This window comes from Xenopus laevis, chromosome 3L (assembly GCF_017654675.1).
Source record: "Xenopus laevis strain J_2021 chromosome 3L, Xenopus_laevis_v10.1, whole genome shotgun sequence".
NCBI lineage: Eukaryota > Metazoa > Chordata > Amphibia > Anura > Pipidae > Xenopus > Xenopus laevis.
In genome coordinates, this window is record NC_054375.1 from 114,385,650 (window position 1) to 114,408,434 (window position 22,785).

Here is a 22,785-nt window from a genome sequence, read left to right on the forward strand (position 1 = left end):
TGCCTTATACCAGCAACACACTGAGGTATAATTAGATTAGAGTATATTTCTGGCAGGCAAACCTACCTGTAGACACAGGGCCATAGCTGTACCAATATCAGCCAGACTGCACAACTAAAAAAAGTGTTCATTTTAGTGATATGTGGGCCAGAATGATACCTGGCGGGTTCAGGCCGACCTCACTGCATATTTTGTGGGTCGTGGGCGGGTTTGAGTTGAGCTTTTTTTCCTGCTGTCCTCGCTCACAACCTTAGACTGCCAGTGTCTGGCTTCCTGTTTTATAGGTGTGCGCCTACCCCTTTTGTGATGTCATTGGCAGGGCGGGTTAGCGCAGGTCTATAAATGGAAGGGGAAAGCCGGGCACTGTACTATCTCACATTTGCTATCAAGATGATGAGCACGAAGCTTTCAATCAATTGCAGTTAACACAAAGAAGACAAAAGTATTTTTAGTGTAATTAATGTATAAAAAATGTTTCTAAGCCCTCCCTCCCTGGAAAAAGTATACATCTATCTCTAATCAAAATAACTTTCTTACACAAGCCATTTTTTTTAATGGTACTTCCCTTTCGAAAAATCTGAGCATCTGTTGCATCTGTTTGATTCCAGGTTTTTCTCAGCATTATAATATATAGTTTATTCTGTCAAAATTAGACAGCCATCTGCAAATTGTATTGAGGCCCAAAGCCACCTGCCAGTGTCAAGGATTTCTCCACAATACTCATTTTTTGTTGTTCCCATGTTAGCTATTTATACCTGGATTCTAAATTGTCAATACCTTAAAAAATAAAACTCTTCAGATCATTTGGAAGAGGTAAGCTGGACACACAAAATCCACACAATCTGTTCAGTTTCTAACTGAACTGTATAATGATCTGAGCTGGCATACACCCCAAAATGATCACCTAATGATGCAATTGAAATCTCAATTGAGTGCAGTTCTGCCATACAGGTGTGTGATTTATCTGGACTGATCTCAGACTTCTTGGTAAATAGATCATATATCCAGAAAGTTTCCCCATTTGTCCACCATTATAATACCATAAAATAAAAAACTGCCAAATAAAAAAAAAACAGCTTTCTTGTATTTCGAGCGGCCAAATCACACACCAGATTTCATAGTTAACTGATATTTCAAAAATGTTGCATCTGTTCAGAAATAAAACACTGAATATTGTCTTCAACTGACATTTTTCAGTAAAATCAAGGTGCCTTAGAGGATATCATTTTAGTTTTGTTGGCTTGACTTTATATTCAGCAAGTAAGTCCAAAAGAGGCTGGGAACAGCAGGAATAAAGGCCTATTTGCCATGTTTACCGCAGAGGGGAGCTGCCCTATTGTCCTCACGATAATTCCTGTCTGCACGACAGAAATGAAGCATTCGAGTTATGTTGCCACATGCAGGTTGAGCTCCTGGCTATGTAACTGACTGATTAGTAGGATAGCTGGAAAATGACAGAATATATGCGTTTGTCCTTTACTCTACTGTGATTAATATGATGCCTGGGGGATTTCCCGTATTTTAATTCTAACCAAAGTGTTGTGCACAAGCCTACTATTAAGGTATGCTGAATGTTTGTTTTCAAGCTATTTCAGACTTACGGCTTTTATTAATAATCAGCGAACTTTAGAAAGTTATGCAGCACTGTCATGTAAATATAGGAATGCAGTATAGTCCTTTTATAGTGCACTTGAAAGTATTGTTTTCTTTTAGAAAGTTGTGCTCCACTAAAGGCTAAAATCAGTAGTTGTGTGCGTCTCATTGATTTTTAGAGTTTTGTCTTAAACAAAAAAACCCAGTCAAACAGTCATAGCCTGTGGTTTGTTTCTTATAGGGGCATAGTCACCTTAGGCTCATTACAAATGTGTTTCAGTTAATGGCAAGTGGTTGTCAGTTGAAAAGTGCGTTATAGCCATCACAAAACACACAGAGGTCAAAACACACATCTTGTTGCATGATATTGCCATTCTAGATTTATTTGTAATATGTCTTTGGCTTTAATTAATAGTGTTGAAGATGGTCATTTGTTTAAAAAAAAAAATTCTATTTAGTCATTATGTAGCTCGACTTGTCAGGAGACCAAGACCAGTCACAGCGGCAAGTGCCTGGCATTGCCTGAAGGCAAAGTCTGAGTTGGAAAAGCCGTCACAACAGGGATGGAAAGTTTTAGAGTCCCGCTAACCACTGATGGAATCATTTGTATAGGGAAACTTCTGAAGAAACTAGGATACAGAACTGTCAGTTTGTAAATGGATGACCAAATAAACTGTACTCAAAGGGCCTTGACACTTGGGCATTTTGTGATTCATTCAGTTTGGGGCACAGGTTTGAGCTCAGCATAGTTTTATACACTTGATAAGTGTTTAACCAAATATTAAAATAGAGAAATGTCATTTGAACAAAAAAACACTAGTGTTAAAAAGACTCTTATAAATGCAAATTGGCAGTTGTATAGAACAGAATTTGGGCATTTATGCAACTGATATCTCCTACTTGGCAAATCATATTTGTTCTCCAACATATATATTTGTTTTCCAACAAATACGGTTTCTCCAAAAGTTCTAATATAATACAGAATTTCTGATCACGGCACCTCTGTGTTAACTGATAGATGTATTTATTTTCTTTATTTAACACACCTTTGTCTTTCTCTGGGCCAGGCTGGATTCTCTGCAGCTCCTGCAAGGGCAGTTTCGGCCATGAAGAGCATGAACTTTCCAGACCTTCCATGAAACATCAACATTGGGCACCTCAACATCAAAGTTCCCAACCTCTCCCATTTTGCCTGAAAAATAAATTGTGTAATGGTGCCTAGATTAGGATTAAGGTGTGTTCGAGATATCAGTTTGTATGAAAATATGTATTTAGTACCTTCAAAAAGGGATTAAGAAGCCACTGTATTGAACAGTGTGGCCAATTGTATATATTGTACAACTTCTTTAAAAGTAACTTTTCTATAATATGTAGAGCAATAATAAGTGCAAAATAAAAATGGATGTCAGGTGTATACACATTATAGGCAACTAATTAGAGGGGGGAAGAAAAATGTATATAAAGGCAGCCACAGAGGTGCACAAATGAATCTGCTATTTCAACTCTGTTTTTAAAGGAATAGAAGACTAGACCTTTACCTGTATAAACAAAACTACTTTTAGTTTGTCAGGATTCATGAAAATCTAGGTATTAATTTCATTTGAAGTATTCTGCCATCCCTGGTTGTCATAATCCCTGTTCTGTATGTAGCTAATACTACCGTTATCCTACTTTAGCGACCCCAAAGAGCTGTTGTTCAGAACACAAGATTCCCAATAGCAGCTGTTTGGCTTGTGGCTGTAAATGTTGCTCTGTGCTAGTCACTGAGTAATCATTTTTATCAACAAGGGATACCATTGTTTAACCTAACAGTTTATATAGAAAATTGCAGATGTTAAAAAAGAGGAAGCTGAATACAACTGACTACTATATCAATTGAGCCGTTGTACATGCAGATGTATGGGAAAGTGTCCAAAGAATTCTAATTATATAAAATGATGTGCAGCAATCTCTTTAAAAAAAATAGGGATGCACCTAATCCAGGATTCGGTTCGGGATTCGGCCATAAACAAATTAGGGGGTGGAGAGGGAAATCGCATGACTTTTTGGCACAAAACAAGGAAGTCAAAAATGTTTTCCCCTTCCCACCTCTTATTTGCATATGCAATTTAGGATTCGAATTTGGTTCTTTATTCGGCCGAATCCTTCACAAAGGATTCGGGGGTTCGGCTGAATCCAAAATAGTGGATTCGATGCATCCCTAAAAAAAAACCTTCCTGTACAGAACACTGTGCTCTGATGCAACGCTCACCAGCAGTGTCGGACTCGCCCACCGGGATACCAGGAAAAGTCCCGGTTGGCCAAGGTGTCAGTGGGCCCTTATGTTGCTAGACATTTGGCCTGTTTCATGGCCATTCCCAAATTCTATGAGAACAAAGAGGCTAAATAGATGGAATAATAGATAATAGTATGTAAAAGAAAGAGACTAGGAGAATAGAGGTTGAGTGAGGACAGGAAGAATAATAGTACTAAGAGTGGGCACCTGGTCTAAGATTAATTGGTGGGCCCCTGGTCAAAATTTCTTGGGTGGGCCCTGGTGTCCCAGTCCGACACTGCTCACCAGCATCTTCAGTATATGTATGTATGTATATTTTTATATTTGTAAAGCCCTCCTTGAGGGCAAAGCACTGTACAGCACAACAATAAATTAGTAGTAACAAACAAGGGGTCATTGGAATAAAAAGTAACAATAAGTGCATTATTAGAAATACAATTCACATAAATATAAAAAATATAATTACAATACAGATTAAGTGCTCAGTGTCAAGGAAACAAAAGGCTAGAGGACCCTCCCCCGTAGAGCTTACAGTCTAAATGGGAGGGTAACATACAGACACAATTCAGAGGGGTATTAAGGTGCTGTGGGTTAGAGTTTGTTACACTGTTATAGCCAGTTTTCCAGCATATTTTTTTGCTGGCCAGATCATTTTAAACTGATGATATAGAAGAAGTCTGTTGAGCTTTTAAGGGCCATAAATCAATCAGGGCCCACCAGGGCTGTCAAATCAGAGGCCGCCGTTCTGCAGGGCCTCCACCACTCTTGAGCCCTGACCCCACCCCCAGCCACCTCCATGGCCCCTGCCCAACCGCAAACCATATCTGCTCCCCTAACTCCCCCCTAGTGTGTACCTTCTCTTTTCTGTTATCGATCGGGGAGAGGAGAGATCCAGGAAGCACAACAGCCGTGGGGAGTAGGTATGGCCAGGCAAGGCCCACCAGTCCAACCCTGTCAGTAGCTTTCTAGTTTGCAGTTTCAACAATAGGGTCCAAATTACCCTAGCAAACATGCATTGATTTGAAAAGGAGACAGGAATATGAATAAGGGATGGCCTTAATAGGAATAATAAAAAGTAGCAATAACAATACATTTGTAGCCTTACAGAGCATTTGTCTTTAGATGGTAGTTTTAGATGACCCCTATTTAAAAGGTCTGAAGAAGAAGCCAAATAATATAAAAGTTGAAGAGGTATTGTCGAGGGAAAACATTTTTTTTTCAAAACACATCAGTTAATAGTGCTGCTCCAGTAGAATTCTGCACTGAAATCCGTTTTTTTTTAAAGAAATTTGGAATGGGGCTAGACATATTGTCATAGTTTCCCAGGTGCCTTCAGGTCATGTGACTTGTGCTCTGATAAACTTCAGTCAGTCTTTGTTCGCATTGCTAAAGGTACTTTTTCCTGCTTGAGTGCTGTTCTCATGTCTACCACTAAGTGGGGCTAGGGAGAACAACCTAGGTCGTGGTCAATGGGAAGAAATGGGAAAACAATAAGGGTCAGATTTACTAAGCTCGAGTGAATGGTTCGAAGTGCAAAAAGTTTGAATTTGAAAGTAAATTTTTGGGTACTTCGACCATCAAATAGGCTATATTCGACCATTCGACTTAGATTAGAACGATTCAAAGTAAAAATCGTTCAACTATTCAATAATCGAGGTACTGTGTCTTTAAAAAAAACTTTGACTTCATACTTCGCAAAATTAAAGCTACCGAATTGCAATGTAAGCCTATGGGGACCTTCCAAGTTTTTTTTGGTTGAATAAAAATCCTTCAATCGATCGCTAAAAATCCTTCGAATCGTTCGATCGAACGATTTCTATACGATCGATCGATTGAATACGGTAAAAATCCTTCGACTTCGATATTCAAAGTCGAGGGATTTTAATTTGAGGGTAGAATTTTGAAGTTTTTTTAATTTCAAAATTCGACCTTTAGTAAATCTGCCCCTAACTGTCTCAAAGCAGTTCTATCCTGAAGTGCTGGCACCTTCTCAAATCTCAGAATTAGACACAATGCAGTGAGATGGCATTCTCCAAACCAATATTACAGCTTAAAACAAATACATTTGTTCAAGAATAACATTTTAAATGGTAGAGTGGATTATTTGCAATATAAACAGTGTAAATAGAAATAAAAAGTAAACCATAAAAATCATGACAGAATCCCTTTAACTAAAAAGTGAGCCACTCCTTTAAGCATTTCTGCTGGTTTTACAATATTACCCAATTTCCTGATCAAGTTATTTTGTTTTCTTACACAAGTACTACTCAATGATGAGATTAAACCTCTTAGGATTTAAAATGATCTAGGGTGTATACTCACATATCCTAAACCACTCAAGTGGATAAACAACTGTGGTTTGAAGTGTTGCATACTAGCTGTGTTTTGAGACAAATGTTGAAACCTAAAGTCAGTACAATGTTGAGAACACAAAAGCTTCCAGTAAATGTTTAAATGTTTGATCTTGTTTTTTGTTCCTCTCCTTTTGTAATGCATACATGCACAGTACTGAAGGGGAGTTAATGATGAGCATTAATAGAAAAGCTTAAAGGAATTGTTCAGTGTCAAAATAAAAACTGGGTAATGTGTAAAATTGTAATGTGTAAAATAAAAATGTTTCTAATATAGTTAGTTAGGCAAAAATGTATAAAGGCTGGAGTCACTGGATGTCTAATATAATAGGCAGAACACTACTTCCTGCTTTGCAGCTCTCTTGGTTCCCACTGATTGGTCACCAGGCAGTAACCAATCAGAGACTTGAGGGGGGAGGCACATGGGTGATAACTGTTGCTTTTGTATCTGAGCTGAATGTTAAGGATCAATTGCAAACTCACTGAAAAGTTATGTCTTATGTCCAATGTTTAAAGTCACTGACTAACTGAGTAAGAGAGATGTGAAGCAGGAAGTTGTGTTCAGTTATGTTAGACATCCAGTCACACCTGCCTTTATACATTACAATTTTGGCTAACTAACTATATTAAAAAACATGTTAGGTTTTGAAAATCTATTTATCTAGTTTTTATTTTTACACTGAACTGTCCCTTTAAAAATTGCCCTTTCTGGACTGGAAGGCGGCATGTGTTTAACAGTGGGTTTGAGATGTATAATTTGCTCAGATCCTCACTTAACTACTTTTCCTACGATCAACCCATTTCTACTGAACTTTTTTTTTACCTTGGAAACAGGAGAGTTGTGGCTTTATGCAAATGCACATTAAATACAAATTTGAATCATTTGGTCTAGTCTAAGTAAGTCAGTTTGACTTCTATGAAGTTCACCTCCTAAATGTCCCATATACATAAAGTTATGCTAAGGATAGGATAAATATATATATATATATTGAGAATTCACTCAAATATAGAAAAGGAAATACCTTTTTCAAAGGAGGATACAGTGACACCCAATATATTTGAACTTGTGTTTTATTCACAGCAGACATACATGTGTTTGAATTTAAATGCAGTATCTGAATGGGTTATCTGATAAACTGGTGAGGATGAATAGGCTGAGGCATGATACATTTCATGAACTATTTTCTTTGTTTAAAGGATAAGTAAACCATTAAAATAAGTGAATGTAAAATTGACGAGGGTGCTATTCTAAGCACTTTTGCAATGTACATTCATTATTTATTTTTCTTTAATTCGAAGATATTAAGGGATACATGTACTGTTAATATGAATGAATTTTGTTACAGCGCCACCTGGTCAGCTTAGAACCAGTCTGACCATCAAGTAGTCAAGGAAGTTGTCCGGAGAAAGAAAGAGGCTTGCGCTGATTCTTCTGTTTAGGAAAAAATAGTAACCTTTCTCATTCCTTTTCTAAGCAGAAGAACATCAAAGCAGGGAGCTTCTGACAGCATGCTCATAGTCATTGCTTAGGAAGTCTAGGTTGCTTCCTGGACAATGCAACATTTCAGCCGGTAATGTCATATCTAAATGGCACAAAACAAATGCCGAATGTGATACTGAAACACTCATGGAGGATCATTTCTTTCCTATCAACTGTGGCACAAAACCTCAAGCACTAATTTCATTGGCCAGTAAAATTGCCTGGGGATTACTGACTACAATCTAGTTCTGATCTTAATTTATAGTCTCTACAATCTAGGGCTCATTGATTTAAAGAGATAAACAAAGGAAAAAACATACTTTAAAAACATATAATTATGTCAAATCAAGCAATGTCCAGAACCAATGAGACACTTTAATAAGTTAATATTATTAGCGAAAATACTATATATAAACATTTATTTAATAGCTTACCATAAAAATGTCATGGGACATATTCTAGTGAGAGAAAGAACAGAACTGTTCAGCACCCTGGACAGCAGAACTGTTAGGCCAGGGGGCTTTGGATATATATAATGGAGCCAATAGCTACATTTTGTAATTTGGCCTCATTTGATTTCAAATTCAAGATGGGTTCTTAATAATGCCAAAGTAGAAACTATATGCTAGATAGATAATGAAATATACCCATGTGAGTAGATAGCTTCTATGGGTTATAACACAACACTGCTATAAATAAACCCCCTTATGTAATAAAAAGTACACAGTTTGCCAAGGAACCAACCCATAGCAACCAATTATGTTATAAACAGGTGACCGGGATATTCTACCTGCTGGTTGCTATAGGCGATAAGAAGTGTAGCAAGATTAGCACTTTATATGTCATAACACCCAAGGACTCTTAAAAGGTGAAGAGCTCACCAGAATTTATAATATATATTTTTGAATATGTTCACCTTTAGTGATTTATCCATGAAGTTAAATCCAACACTGCAGAGTAAAATATTGGAAATTTATTAGCAAAGTGCTAATCCAAATCTACAAGGGGTGCAGGGGTGCAGGGTTGGGCACACTAGAGACGCACCATTGTGCAAGATTGAAGCCGGTAGAAATATTTCTTGCACAGAGGTAGATGCAACTGTGTAAGATCAAAGACATAAGTGATGGTGGGGGGGGAGGAGTACTGTCACAAGTGGCACCCTATACCCAAAACAAATGTCAAGATCCCGGTCACGGCTCACTCTTCAGTCTATAGCAGCCGCCTTTGGCTTTGGGAGGAGCCCTCAGCTACTCAGATGCCACCATGACTTAATGTGAGAGGTGCAGGATGACAGCTCTGGGTGAGTAAAGGGGCCAAATTGTAGTGGTTAGGAAGGCAGGAGGAAACACCAGTCAATAAGAGCAATGGCTACACAGAAGTGTAGTAGGAAGGAAGCAATGGTCAGTCCAGTACAAACGTAGTCAGTTAAGAGGCATGGGTCAGTCCAGGCAAAGGTTACTCATGATCAGATAACAGGCAAAGTTAGTAACAGGACAACAATTCAGAAGCGCACCAAGGAATTATGGAACAACTTACAACGACCACTGAATCACACAAATTTTCGCTCCAGTGATGTGCTGCATAACCATCTGTGCGTACAGTACAGACATACAGAATAAACAAACCTTTGTGCAGGCATCTGGCGAGTACAAAGAGACTGCGGGCATACCCACGATGGCATCAACAGACGTCTCTGTCATTGCCCCACTGGACCACCAGGTAATCTTAGATGTACGTTACTGCTCAGATGCATAACATTGATAACATTTATTAGCACTCAATTGTTTCTGCCATTTAGCTGATTAGATTGCCAGTTTGTCCAGATCCTCTTGCAAGTATGACCTGGGTGGATTTAACTGGCATGCATAGCTTTGTGTCACACTTACATGCATTACTAACAATGCCCTCCTCCAAGTAATTTATGAAAAATTGAAATAAAAGTGGAACCAATTTTCACTAACTTCCACTAAGAACCCTACTCCAAGTAGAAAATGCACTATTGGCATTACCCTCCGTACATATTTTTGTCAGTTTCCTTTCAATGTACACATAGCATAACCAACATCAAAAGACCATAGATTAGCAAGCAACTATCTATTTGGCACTGTATCAAAAGCTCTGGTAAAAACCAAGGAGACCACGTCTACTGCAGCCCCACCGTTGAAGGTCCTACTTAACTTCATCATAAAAAACAATCACATTTGTTTGATATGAACTTTTTCTCTTAAATCCATACTGATTCCTATTTATAATGCGATTCTCCAGAACATAATCTAAACTGTGATCCATAAACAAGCATGAGGGTGTAAAGCCTTTTGGAATATTGGAATGAAAATCAGGTGTCTAGTGTCTTGATGGGCCATCTCCAGCTCAGACTATGATGTCTAAGCATCTCGACTAGGTTCATGGTCTAAGGATCTTATATGTAACAAGGAACTACCAGTAGAACGGCTTTCACAGTATTAGAAAATACATTTGTTCTAGGGCTGATAAGCTTCAACATAACAGCCAACAATACAATACAAGGGCTTTATGGCTTAATGTTTATCAGGAGAACTTGCTGACTTACAGGAATAACTTGTATCAAGTAGCTAAAATTGTTTCTGAGTAACTAACAGCAACCCAGTATCTGCTTATTTATGTTTTTTTCTAATCTGTGACTTATTCAAGTTTAAGCATTTCTGTTTGTTTTGACAGCAAATAACCATGTATGCCCATGGGACGGTTTACCCACATCCTCTAGTTGCTTACATTCATGACAGTTTGAATGTACTTCCAGCTCTGCTTAAGAAAATTGGCAATTAAAAGGTTTGAGATCACCTCTACTTGATGTTTGTTTAGGCAGTAATACAAGGACACAGCACCACTACTACTGTCTAGCAAGAACGCTCAATGTTAAAACAAGTAGAATATATGAAATATGTCTCAAGTTGGTCTGTATTCCATAAAGATCTAGTGTGGGGGGGGGCAGCACTTTGACTTTAAAGTTTGACTTTTTTGAGTTAATCTGTGATGCAGATGATGCAAGGTCATGGGTCACTGCGCAAGCTGGTAGGAGTGGAAGGATCAAATAAGGTCAATTCCCTGTGTTTTATGTATACTGAAAGTCAGCAATAAAACACCCAAATCACCTGAATCGTGGCCACTGAATGTCATATGAGCTTGAGCTTGGAAAAATGCATATGTTTTTCACTTAAAGGAGAAGGAAACCCCCAGGGCGCTAAACCCCTCCCCCCTCCCCTGTGCTGCCCCCCCTCCCTCCTCCCCCTGGCCTACCTGTCCCCCTGGGCAAATGCCCCTAACTTTTTACTCACCCCTCTGCGCAGGTCCTGTCCACGGAGTACGCAGTCGCCATCTTCTCCCACGCGCGTCTTCTTCCTGCTCTGATCGGCGTTTTCTGGCGCATGCGCAGTAGGAACAGGTACCGGTACGGCTCTACTGCGCATGCGCCGAATGTCACGAAGTTTTCCGATTTCACTTCGTGACATTCGGCGCATGCGCAGTAGAGCCGTACCGGTACCTGTTCCTACTGCGCATGCGCCAGAAAACGCCGATCAGAGCAGGAAGAAGACGCGCGTGGGAGAAGATGGCGACTGCGTACTCCGTGGACAGGACCTGCGCAGAGGGGTGAGTAAAAAGTTAGGGGCATTTGCCCAGGGGGACAGGTAGGCCAGGGGGGAGGAGGGAGGGGGGGCAGCACAGGGGAGGGGGGGAGGGGTTTAGCGCCCTGGGGGTTTCCTTCTCCTTTAAAAGTGTGCATTGTCAAAGTATGTAGAACTGTTTCCCAATTGACTTATGCTATGCTGCAGTTATGGAACATACTTAAATTTAAATATCGTCTGGCATCAAACGCTTCGGCAATGGTACCTTTGCATGGAAACACTCTTTTTCCCCCGAGTCGATCCAAGTCGGCCTTTAATTGGTGGAAAGACAGGGGGGTACTTACCGCCTACCAGCTCACTGATGGATCTAAACCGCTGCCTATGGAGACACTTATTCAGAAGTATCAGGCGCCGCCAACTGAGACATACCGGGCAATGCAACTGTCCCATTTTGCTACACACTTCTGGCACAAGAATATGGTCTCTAGAACATTTTTAGAGGTCATTTGCATGACTTCCCCAATGTGTAAACGAGTCTTATCAACCATTTATAACCAGTTGAACCATGCTGTTGCACCGGACAAACTTCAACACATGCTGGACTGGGAAACAGATTTGGAGACAACGTTTTCTCCGGAAGTATGGCTCAAAAGCTACTTAAGAATTTTCAAAGGGAGCTATAATGTCACCATAGTGGAAACCTCACTTAAACTCTTTCATAGAGCGTACTATGTTCCGGAACGACTTCATTGTATATACCCCACTGTTTCACCTCAATGCTTCAGCAATTGTCCCACTAGTGGGACGGTATGGCATACCTGGTGGAGCTGTCCTGTGACACAAGCCCTATGGCAGCAGATATCTCGGATATTGACTACACTCTTTTATACTCCATTGATCCCTGCCCAGAAGTTGTGCTCCTTGGACATAAACTGGAGGGCATGAACCATTCGGCACAGCATCTGACTCAACATATCTGTATGGCAGCTAGGATTCATATTGCGGCACAGTGGAAATCACCCTGCCTTGCCTTATCTAAAGTCTTGGACAAGATAGAGTTCATCCATTCCAATGAACGTTTGAAATACCAAATTGATGGCCAAATGGAGAAATACACCGAGATCTGGGACACTTGTATCCTTCATAAGGAGTCGTTCATATCCCTTTGAGTTTGAATGGGGCAATGGGCAGAGTTCATTTCACTCTCCTTGAGTGTGTGTTTAACTAATGTGGCAACAACTTGCTCTAGAGATACCAAATGTGACATGTTTAGTGCTAATTTTCAAATAATCAGTGGATCATTTTACTTATGGCTCATTTTCTTTTCATGTTTTTTTCTCTTTTTTTTTTTCTTTATTGTGTTTTTTCTATATCTTTTCCCCTGTCAAGCAATATATTGTACCATGCATTCATGTGTTGTGCATTATGCTGTTTTATATACAGTCCTTCGGGAAAAGTGAAATCTGATTTCAATAAAAAGAAAGTTGACAAAAAAAAGTGTGCATTGTCAAATGAACATTGAGTCAAAATCATCTATGCTGGCATTTTGACATTATTCCAACTGACAGAAACTGGGGGTAGTTGGAGGCAATTTATAGAATGTTCATACTCCGTTTTGACCATGGAAAAACTATGGCTTGCAAAACTACACATTTTACAGCACTGGCACAACAGATGAATTGGAGTTTTTGTATTGTACCATGCTTATATACCACAAGGGTGTCCCTTAGGAAGGGTACATAAATCTGCAACAAGGGAGTGGGTTGATGCTGAAGCTTTCTTGTATATTTTTGGGCAGTTATTAAGCTTTTCTGCCATAATTGTCTTGTGACTGTGACTTTGCTGTTGATGTGATTCAATGTCAGTATTAAAAAAGTTTTTGTTTAAACCAAGACATATAATGCTTTTTGGTGTTGATAACAGGACTTATTTCACTACTGAGCTCTGGGATTCTGGGATTTTCTCTCTAGTGCACGGCTCAGAGGCAGTTAGCACAGTGAAAGGGGCAGGCTTAGTTCTGATTAGTGTATAGCTAAGTGTAGTATTTTTGCAGCTGTTGGCTATTCGCCAGCCCTTTCTTGTAAAAAAAAACCTATATGAGTATTTAATAATTGAATTGGGTTTCTTTGGCATTTTTCTGTCAGTGGAGAAAAAAAAGCTAGCTAGCTAACCCATAGCAAGCAATTAATGCTTTGATTGGGTTCCTTTCTTTAGACTAATGAAAGTAAATTATAGATTGGTTGTTCCTGCTGCAATCTTTAACAAACCCCATTCTATTAGCTCTTGGAGTGGTTAGCAATTGTGCTCAGTGACCACTAAATGGTCAGTTCAACTAAATTGTCATTAGTGTCAAAATGACATTTTGCAGGACAAATATCCACAGGTTCCCTAATACCCCGAAAATCAGTGCTTCTGAATTGAAGATTTACCTGCTGGAAAGCAAATGAAGAAGTGTAGTGTTCCAAACAATGCACTATAGATACAACTGCATTGTAGAGATTGGAGCTGGGCAGTGTTGTAGGAGAGAAACTGAAGTGAGGCTGGGGAAATCCAAAGCCAGTTCGAGGTCAGTGTTAGGGTAGGCAGCAAAGATGGTGGACAGGCCAGGCACAATCTACACAGCCAGTAACTGTCTGAGGATTGAATTCAAGCAGGCAGCATCAAAGTCCTAGATCGGGACCAGGTCAGGTCAAAGCACTGGAAATTCACGTCATGCTAGATCAGGCGCATATAAGCAAGTACTGAGAGCCTATCTATAAAAGTCCCTCATTACTGAATTGTTTGCACTTGGTTTAGGCTGGAAATAATGCAATAGCAGATGGTTATGAGGGCTGTTAACAAACTCATTTAAAGTCTTCCATGTTCATTTATCTATTGCATAGACCAGGGTTCTACTGAGACTGGAGACTGGCACATCCTTTCCCCCAAAGTTTTTGCAGTATTGCTTCACCTTCCTCCTCTCAGTGACACACTGGTGGAGCTTTGAAGGTCAATTTTGTTTGTTTTGTTTGTCTGAGGGCTCTAATAAAGCACACCTATGCCATAAGACAGATATACAATAAAATAACAATGTTTTTTTAGGTTTGATGTGCCCTTTAAATGCTAATGAATCCATTTAGTAAACTAGTCCTTTATTTCTGCTGTCTAAACTGAGGTGAATTCACTATATTGTTCAAGCCTCTGATTAATTATCACATTGGATTTATGTTTCCTCCTGGCTACCCCCTGAGCCTGTTATCTGCTCATCGTTCCAAACAAACGATTCTTGTTAAATACCTGGCACCATTCTTTGCCTCTTCCTGTGCTCTTAATGCTTTTGTTCTCCACCTGTGTATTCTTTTTGTTTCAATGGAACTTCTGTTGGGCACTTGGGTTCAGATTTTTAACCTCTTGCCCGACTGAATTTCCTGGAAAATATGCATTGCTACATCCAACTGAACAGGTTAAAACGTATTTTGAGCTCTTTAATTCTAGACTCTTGTAAAGAGGAAAGTGGTCTTGTTTTTGAAGGTGATTTTACACGTGAAGAACCGTCAGGCTATTTGCCTCGGTCAATATTGACTGTATAGTATGTTTTAGTTTATACTTGTTCTTATAGAGGAAAAATAAGAAAGCCCCAATGCCACCCACTACTCAGAGGAGGAACATGTAAATACACACACTTATGCCAGAAGTTAGAGGTAAAGTAGGTTATAACAAAACCAAAGTTAAAGAAGAGGGATCATCTTGCAATCCAAGAAAGATGGATCCCAGGATCTGTTTTAGGTTTTTAACCCATGGAGTGAGCTAATACTCATACTCAAGATCATAAAACCCTTGTGACATTAAGTTGGAAGGGAAATCTTGACCAAATAAGGCAACCTTCACATGAACTGCTTTCTACAAGTATTGATTCACTCTATACTTCCCTCTATAAAAATATTGGCATTTAAAGGAATTGTTCAGTGTAAAAATAAAAACTGGGTAAATAGATAGGCTGTGCAAAATAAAACATGTTTCTAATATAGTTAGTTAGCCAAAAATGTAATGTATAAAGGCTGGAGTTATTTGATGCATAACATGTCAGTCAGACACTACTTCCTGCTTTTCAGCTCTCTTGGTTTACACTGACTGGTTACCATGGTTACCAGGCAGTAACCAATCAGAGACTTGAGGGGGGCCACATGGGTCATATCTGTTGCTTTTGAATCTGAGCTGAATGCTGAGGATCAATTACAAACTCACTGAACAGAAATGTACCATGTGGCCCCCCTTCAAGTCGCTGACTAACTAGAGTTATAGAGCTGAAAAGCAGGAAGTTGGATTCTGGCTGTTTTATTCGACATCTGTTCACTCCAGCCTTTATATCTTACATTTTTGGCTAACTAACTATATTAGAAACATTTTTTATTTTGCACAGCCTATCTATTTACCCAGTTTTTATTTTCACACTGAACTATTCCTTTAAGCCCTCCATTAAGCTCTTAAAGGGGAACTTTGACCCTCCCATTTTTTTTAGCACAATGAAGGAAACTGGAATTCTAAGCAGCTGGATACTTTGAACTACCTGATACACGACATTATCTTTTATTCTTTTCCTTCAGTATCTAATCTCTCCTTTCCATTACCTTCCTATTTTGCGTGACATTTTCCTCATGGACTTAGGTTGTTCTCCTTGCCCTTTTCTTTTACTCTGTGCCCTTCCTTCCCCTTATATCTTTATGCAGTGTGATAACAGCTATCCTAAAGATAATGTTCTAGTAACAGCTTTGCTATTCATCCCAACAGGTTATCAGAGGAAGGATGATGTGGATGGTTTTATCAGAAATATATTGTAAACTAATAGAGGTGAATAAGGGCTATCTGTTAAAGGTAATATATGTACTTTATGTGTAATATTTGTTTTTCATTTTTATAATCACAAACAGATGACAAAGCACAAGGGACTGACAATGCACAAAAACAGTTCTTCCTTGTACATCTGGATTTTCACATAAGGATACACTTCCATACTAATGTTAAGCAGAATCAGCAGCAAAGCAGCAGCTAGAAAGTAATAACAACAATTCCTGCTAAAAAACAGCAACCGTGTCCATCGCTGCTATTGAATTGCATTTTACTGTTGTTGTGATACTGTTAGTAGATGCATGCTAGAACATCACCAGGAATTTTGATTCACTCCAATATGACAGCAAAGAGAAGCAGCATAAGTAGCCCTAGACTCCAGATTATTACTTGATAATCCACCATACAGCATTTTAATCAGGTGTACAGTAACCCTTAAGGAAAAGATTGGGAACTATAAAATCGATTTATCAACTTTTCATGAATATGCTAATTAGTGGGACATTTCTGGAACAAGCAAATAAGCATCTTATAGAATTTGCAACTGTCTGACACCTAGACAAAGTACTGTGCTTTTGTTGACTAGCCCCATATAGGCCAAAAAACCAAAGCTGGGTTTTGCAGCAGAAAGCAAAGTCATCGGTGTAAAGGTTTAAACAAATGGCAGACACATTAAAGAAAGTACTCGTTTTTTTACTCTGCTCAGAAATGGAATTGTCTGTTTTGCAGACTAAATCAAGTTGGTCTTTTTTAATTTGATATCATTATATTGTTCAGCATTCCGATGGATCCATGGTATTTTTAATGTATCCTTTATTTTTCTTTGTTAGATTGCAAGACTACAATAAAGGACAGCAAAAAAGGAACCAAGCAAGTTTAATAACCTAAAAAGGGTAAAGAAGGTGGGGGGGAGGGGAGAGTACAGAACAATACAGACAATCCATAGTATTTTTAAGCAAAAAGGCTACCATAATTGTTTTATTCATTTTTCCTGTTTACTGGGGGAAAAATTTACTTTCTTGTATCTTCTTTTACTATATCTTGTAGCAGTTTACACAAGCAAATGATAATATCCTGACTTTTCCACCAGGACATATGGAACATGACATATAAAATTCACTGTCTATATTATTTGATACTGTCCGGTTCTATGTAGCACTGATCTACCTTTATTTCTGGGGATGTAACCAACACAATACAATAATACAAAGAACATTTGGACCACAATCACTTTTGGAAGTGAAGGGGGTTAAATAATAAATTTGTCTGTCTGAAAACTGCCTTTTTTGCATGTAGTGAGATTGCCTGTTGTATTATTGTTTGGTTTAATTCACTCTCCCATGCTCCACAATACAAATGATCTTTTTACATGCACTAATTTCTTCGGCTCATTCTTCTGAAGATTTACAAGCATGTATAAAACTGGGATTGTTTCGCTATAGTTTAGCCTTAAACTGCCTTATCTGTCAAGGTCAAGAACATAATGCATTCTTGGTGTTAAGAGAAGAGGGATATTACAAAATCCGGTGCTGATTGACGTGACAAGTATTTTCAAGCAGGGGAGAGGGAGTGGTGACAGCCATGGTCCAATTTTCTCCTTGACTTGTCCAAGTAATGATTGCTTCCATTGCAAAACTTTACAGGCAAGTCTAAAGGCTATGTCTTCGACATTATTCATTATCAGAACATTTCTTAATGTGTAATCCATCCCTAACTGTAGGATTCTGGCAAAGCTTTCCCACGTCTGAATACACCAGTACTGTCTATATGGAGTTATTTAATGCACAGCAATGTGGAGAGAAAGCTAATCACCTACTTCATAGTTCGATTTATTTTGCAAAAGGTCAACAGTCCATCAAGCTGCCATAACTCCATATTGGTGTCAAAACAACCCAATTTGCTTTACAACAAACTTACACCCATACGTAATTAAAGTCACTAATTTTGCCCTGGAGCAGTAACCCATAGCAACCAATAAGATGTTTGCTTTAAAACAGGTGACCAGTAAATGCTACCTGCTGATTGGTTGCTATGGGCTACTGCACCTAGGCAAACTTAGTGCCTTTTATTACATACCCCCCTTAATGTTTAAATATTTTTAGTGGCCTTGGGTATGGTAATCCAAATTATTAAAAAACCCATTATCCAGAAAACCAATCATTGTGGCCCAAAGAGCCCATACCAGAACTGTTTTTACTGTAGGTATCCAACAATTTTGCTGAATTTATTTATAATATTGCTAATGAAACCTTTTTTCACACAGGAACCAATCATGTTTGAGTCATACCTAATTTTTTTCTTTGAGTGAATGATGTGACTCTAAGGTTTCTATTTTCTTCTCACATTTATAATGTTAGGAGCCCATTTTCTTTTGCTACATACAATACTTTTTGTACTTCTGTCACTAATATGAGGTCCTGTAAAACCCTTGAATCTTGGAGTCCCTGGCTTTACCTTCCTGCTTGGTAATACGATTCACCTGTTGCCTAACTGTCTAGAGGAGGGACTGGGTACCTAGCACTTTGTTGCTTGAGGCATTCAGCTAATGGCAATAGTTCATGGGTGACCCTATTAAGAAGATCAAGAAGAAGAAGCGGACCATTACTATACTAGTAATGCTTAAACAGCAATCACTGGTAGTTTACTAACTCCTTTCTTCTAGATGGGACTATACCCAAGGGAGTGCATTGAAAGCAGAAAAACGGTAGCATGCAGTGCTATTATTCTGCTGTGCCCAGCAATAGGAGAAACTAATAAAACATGTGGTCAAGGAATGTGCATTGATGATTCCTTTTTTGTTTTTCATATACAATACTGGTGAGTTCAGTAATACTTGTATTATGCTTATCGGATCTATTATCTGGAATTCTTGGGATCGTATTATGCTTATGTAGGGGCTCTGGGTTTTAGGTATGGTAACTCAGCAATTCAGCCTTAGTATTTGGACACATTTAGTGTACTCAGGCAACTATGTCTCCCCTTCCTGGGTCCCCTGGGATTTACTTTAGACAATGGTTACTCTGTAGGTGGCAACATGTAGAAGTATAAAGGGGTTTAGCCCCATGTGCTTGGGGTCTTTCCTGGGACCTCACCTCTTTGTGAGGTTGATACAGGTCCAGGGTTCATCTGTTTAAATTTAGATTAGACCAGATAGTGGTAGTAAAATTTATTATAGTTGTTTAAGAAGCAAAAGGAAAGCTCAGGATATATAGCGAGCAGTTGTCGCTCCAACGAGGAGAAATAGTGCGGTTAATACCCCATGGTATGTGCACCACTAGCTCAGGGACATTATCGGGTGAGTTGAGGACCAGGTAGGGTGCCAAGACACAAGACCCCAGGCTGTGAACTCTTATGAGCAGTACCTAAATCTCAGAAGGAAATTACCCAGGAGTGCAGTATCGGACTGGCCCACCGGGATACCAGGAAAACTCCCGGTGGGCCCAGGTGTCAGTGGGCCCTCAGGCTGCTAAACATTTGGCCTATTTCATGGCCATTCCCTATTTCTATGAAAACAAAGTGTCTAAATAGATGGAATAATAGATTACAGTATGTAAAGAAAAGAGACCAGGAGAATAGAGGTTGAGTGAGGAGAGGAAGAAAATAGTACTGAGGGTGGGCCCCTGGTATAAAAACTTTTGGTGAGCCCCAGGGCTAAGGTTTTTTGGTGGGCCCCTGGTGACCCAGTCCGACAATGCAGAAGTGTGATCATTTGTATGCTGTTTATTTACCCTTGAGAGGGATTGTGACTTCTGCATTTGACTTTGCTGTGCCTGAAGCAACTGAGAATATTTCTACTATATTGTTTCTGTTTATAAACCAGTTCATCTGCTGCAAAAAAAAAACGTATTGTGACTAGAGTCTTTCTACTTGAAACAACCCACGTTAACGGAATTTGCTGGGAGTTAATCAAGTAGGTCAGTGGCACAGCAATAGCAGCCCTAGCCTATAATATACACAGCTAAAGCACACTCAAGTTTGGGCTACACAAGGGGCAGATTTATTAAGGGTCAAAGAATTTTCGAATTCGAATTCCAGAGTTTTTTTTATTTTTTAAAAATTGCAATTGGTCAATTTCGAGTTCATGGGAGTTTTAAATAAAATTTGACCCTTGATAAATCTGCCCCTTAAAGTATATGATCTATTATCTGGAATTCTTGGGACCTGAAGTTTTATGGATAAGGAATCTTTCCATAATTTGGATCTTTATATCTTGTCTGCTAAAAATCTTTAAAACACAAAATAAGCATAATAGGATAGTTTTGCCAATAATATGGATTCATGCAGCTTAGTTTGGATCAAGTACAAGCTACTGTTAAATTATTATAGAGAAACAAGTAATCATTTAAAAAAAAATTTATAATGATTTGCTTAAAATTAAGTCTGTAGGAGATGGTCTTCCCATCATTTGCAGCTTTCTGGATAAGGGGTTTCCAGATTAGGAAACGTACCTGTACTATCTGTATACTGTTAATAATGACTTACTTGTATTTATATTTTTAATATAAATTAGTGAATATTTGTCTTGTGCATTTAAAAACTTGCTTTTGAATTCTCTCTGCTCCATAAAATCCAGAAGTGACAGGAAGTAATAAACTGAAACTGGCTTCATTTTCTTGTTTAGTGCCAGAAATAACAGAAACCGTAGATATTTCTTAGCTATAACAATAGGTATGTTCAGCACAAGCCCAATTCATTCATCTTATGTTGGAAGGGGGTATATACTACATCCCCACTTAATGTGCTCAATGTTTGCTTGCCATATTTGCAAACTTATTACCCAGTGAGTTTTTTCCCCTCAATAATGTTATATTTTTTCATAGTTTTTCACTTTATTTTTTTTGCACAGTAGCTGAGCACTATTATAAATGTTTAATTTGGCCAATTTTGTTATAAAATAGGTGGCCAGCAGGTGGTTGACTTATGGCAGTGGTTAGCTGCTACAACTTTCCTGTTTTTCTAAGGGCTTTATTATCTAACTAACTGTTTATTAAAACATCATCTGAGTTGGAGTTGCCACTTGCCATGTCACATGTGGAAGTTTGGCAAATAGGCGTTGAAGAGAGTGGCAGGCCCTGGAGAGAGTAAAAGGTGCCAACAAGGGGGTTCCAAAGAACGAGGCTCTCTAACATTTGAAGCTGCTTCCATTCAAAAAGGAGAGTCATTTTTGCCAGAAATTTCATCCAACCCAATGTCATTAGAGCGCTAATAATCCATTCTTCATTTTTCAGACCTTAATTCATGTTGCCATTTGATAAATATGATTCTAAAAATCCCACAGGACTGAATAGAACATGGGTGAGTTTTTCTGTGACAATTCTAATCTCACACTTTGATAATTTGCCTCTTAAGGGCCAATTTAAGATTTCCGATGCCTTTTGGATACATTTATAGATGTAATGGGGTGGTAAATCCTCATTGAGTCCCTGCTTTTCTGTAGGGATTTATTAGCTTTGATGTATAATCCTAATTCAGTTATAAATACATCCATCTATTAGTGTGATACAGCTGATATAGTGAATAAAAGGGCTGTTTCCTATGAATTCCCCTTAAAACTCAGAAGCATTATTAGGGTAAGGACACCCGAGGAGATTCAGGGAGATTTTGTCGCCTGGCTACTTATCTCCTTGTCTTTTGAGCAACTATCTCCCTGAACTGCCTCAGCGTTTTTCCCCATAGGCTACAATGAAAAGTTGCCTGCGTTAATGCACACACGGCGATGCGTTTTCAATAGTTGCCTGAAATTGCCTCACTGAGGCAACTTTGGGAGAGCCTTATTTGTGAGTCAGTAATTAGTCCTGAGCTGAATGCTGATGCATCATTTACAATTTCCTGAAACCAAAGAAAAAATAAAACATGCATTTTTAGGAAGGTGGGGATCATTCTACAATATGTAGCCAGAATTAATTTAGGTGCAGCAGCCCTAGTCCTGTAGGACTTCAATACTGCACAGATAGATCAGATCTGCACTTTCCCAGGCCTGGGATTTTAGTTCTGTCACTACTGATGTACCGAAGGTTGCCTATCTCCTCTACACATCTGCTGATTCTTGACTTCTTTTTTCACTGTCCAACACAGTTTAAGACATACGGTACAGGCAGAGTCAGATATAGCCAATAGTTAACAAGTATTTGGCTCTGTACCTCTTGGCTTTCTTACCAGGAACAAAGAGTGTTTAATTATTGTGAAATATGGCAAAGGAGAAAGACTTTCCTCCTGTTAGATAATATATTGGCAAAAACATCCATCTTTGTTTTTGTAAATGTAACAAAGAGAAACAGTCATATTTACATTTTAATTATCTTGATTATTTCCAGCACATTTAAAAGTGGTTATCTCAAATAGGAAACCTGTGTCTTCCTGGGAACTTCTAGTCTCTGGTGGAAACAATATGGCATCAGTCAAATTATTGCATGGCTATGCCTACTTGTGAGATGTTTTTCATACACCCAAATTCATATAAATCTGCTGTTGAATTATTATAATTGTGGCTTTAAATTCATGAACCTTGGTTATCCCTCCTCTTTTAACAATTGACATTTGAACAATCAATTCTTGCTATAGGGACATTCAGTAAAATATTAGTGGCACAGTGCACTAACCAATTATAAATAAAAATGAAAAGCGGCAAATAAAGGCGGATACTCAGGCCCTCAAGTTATC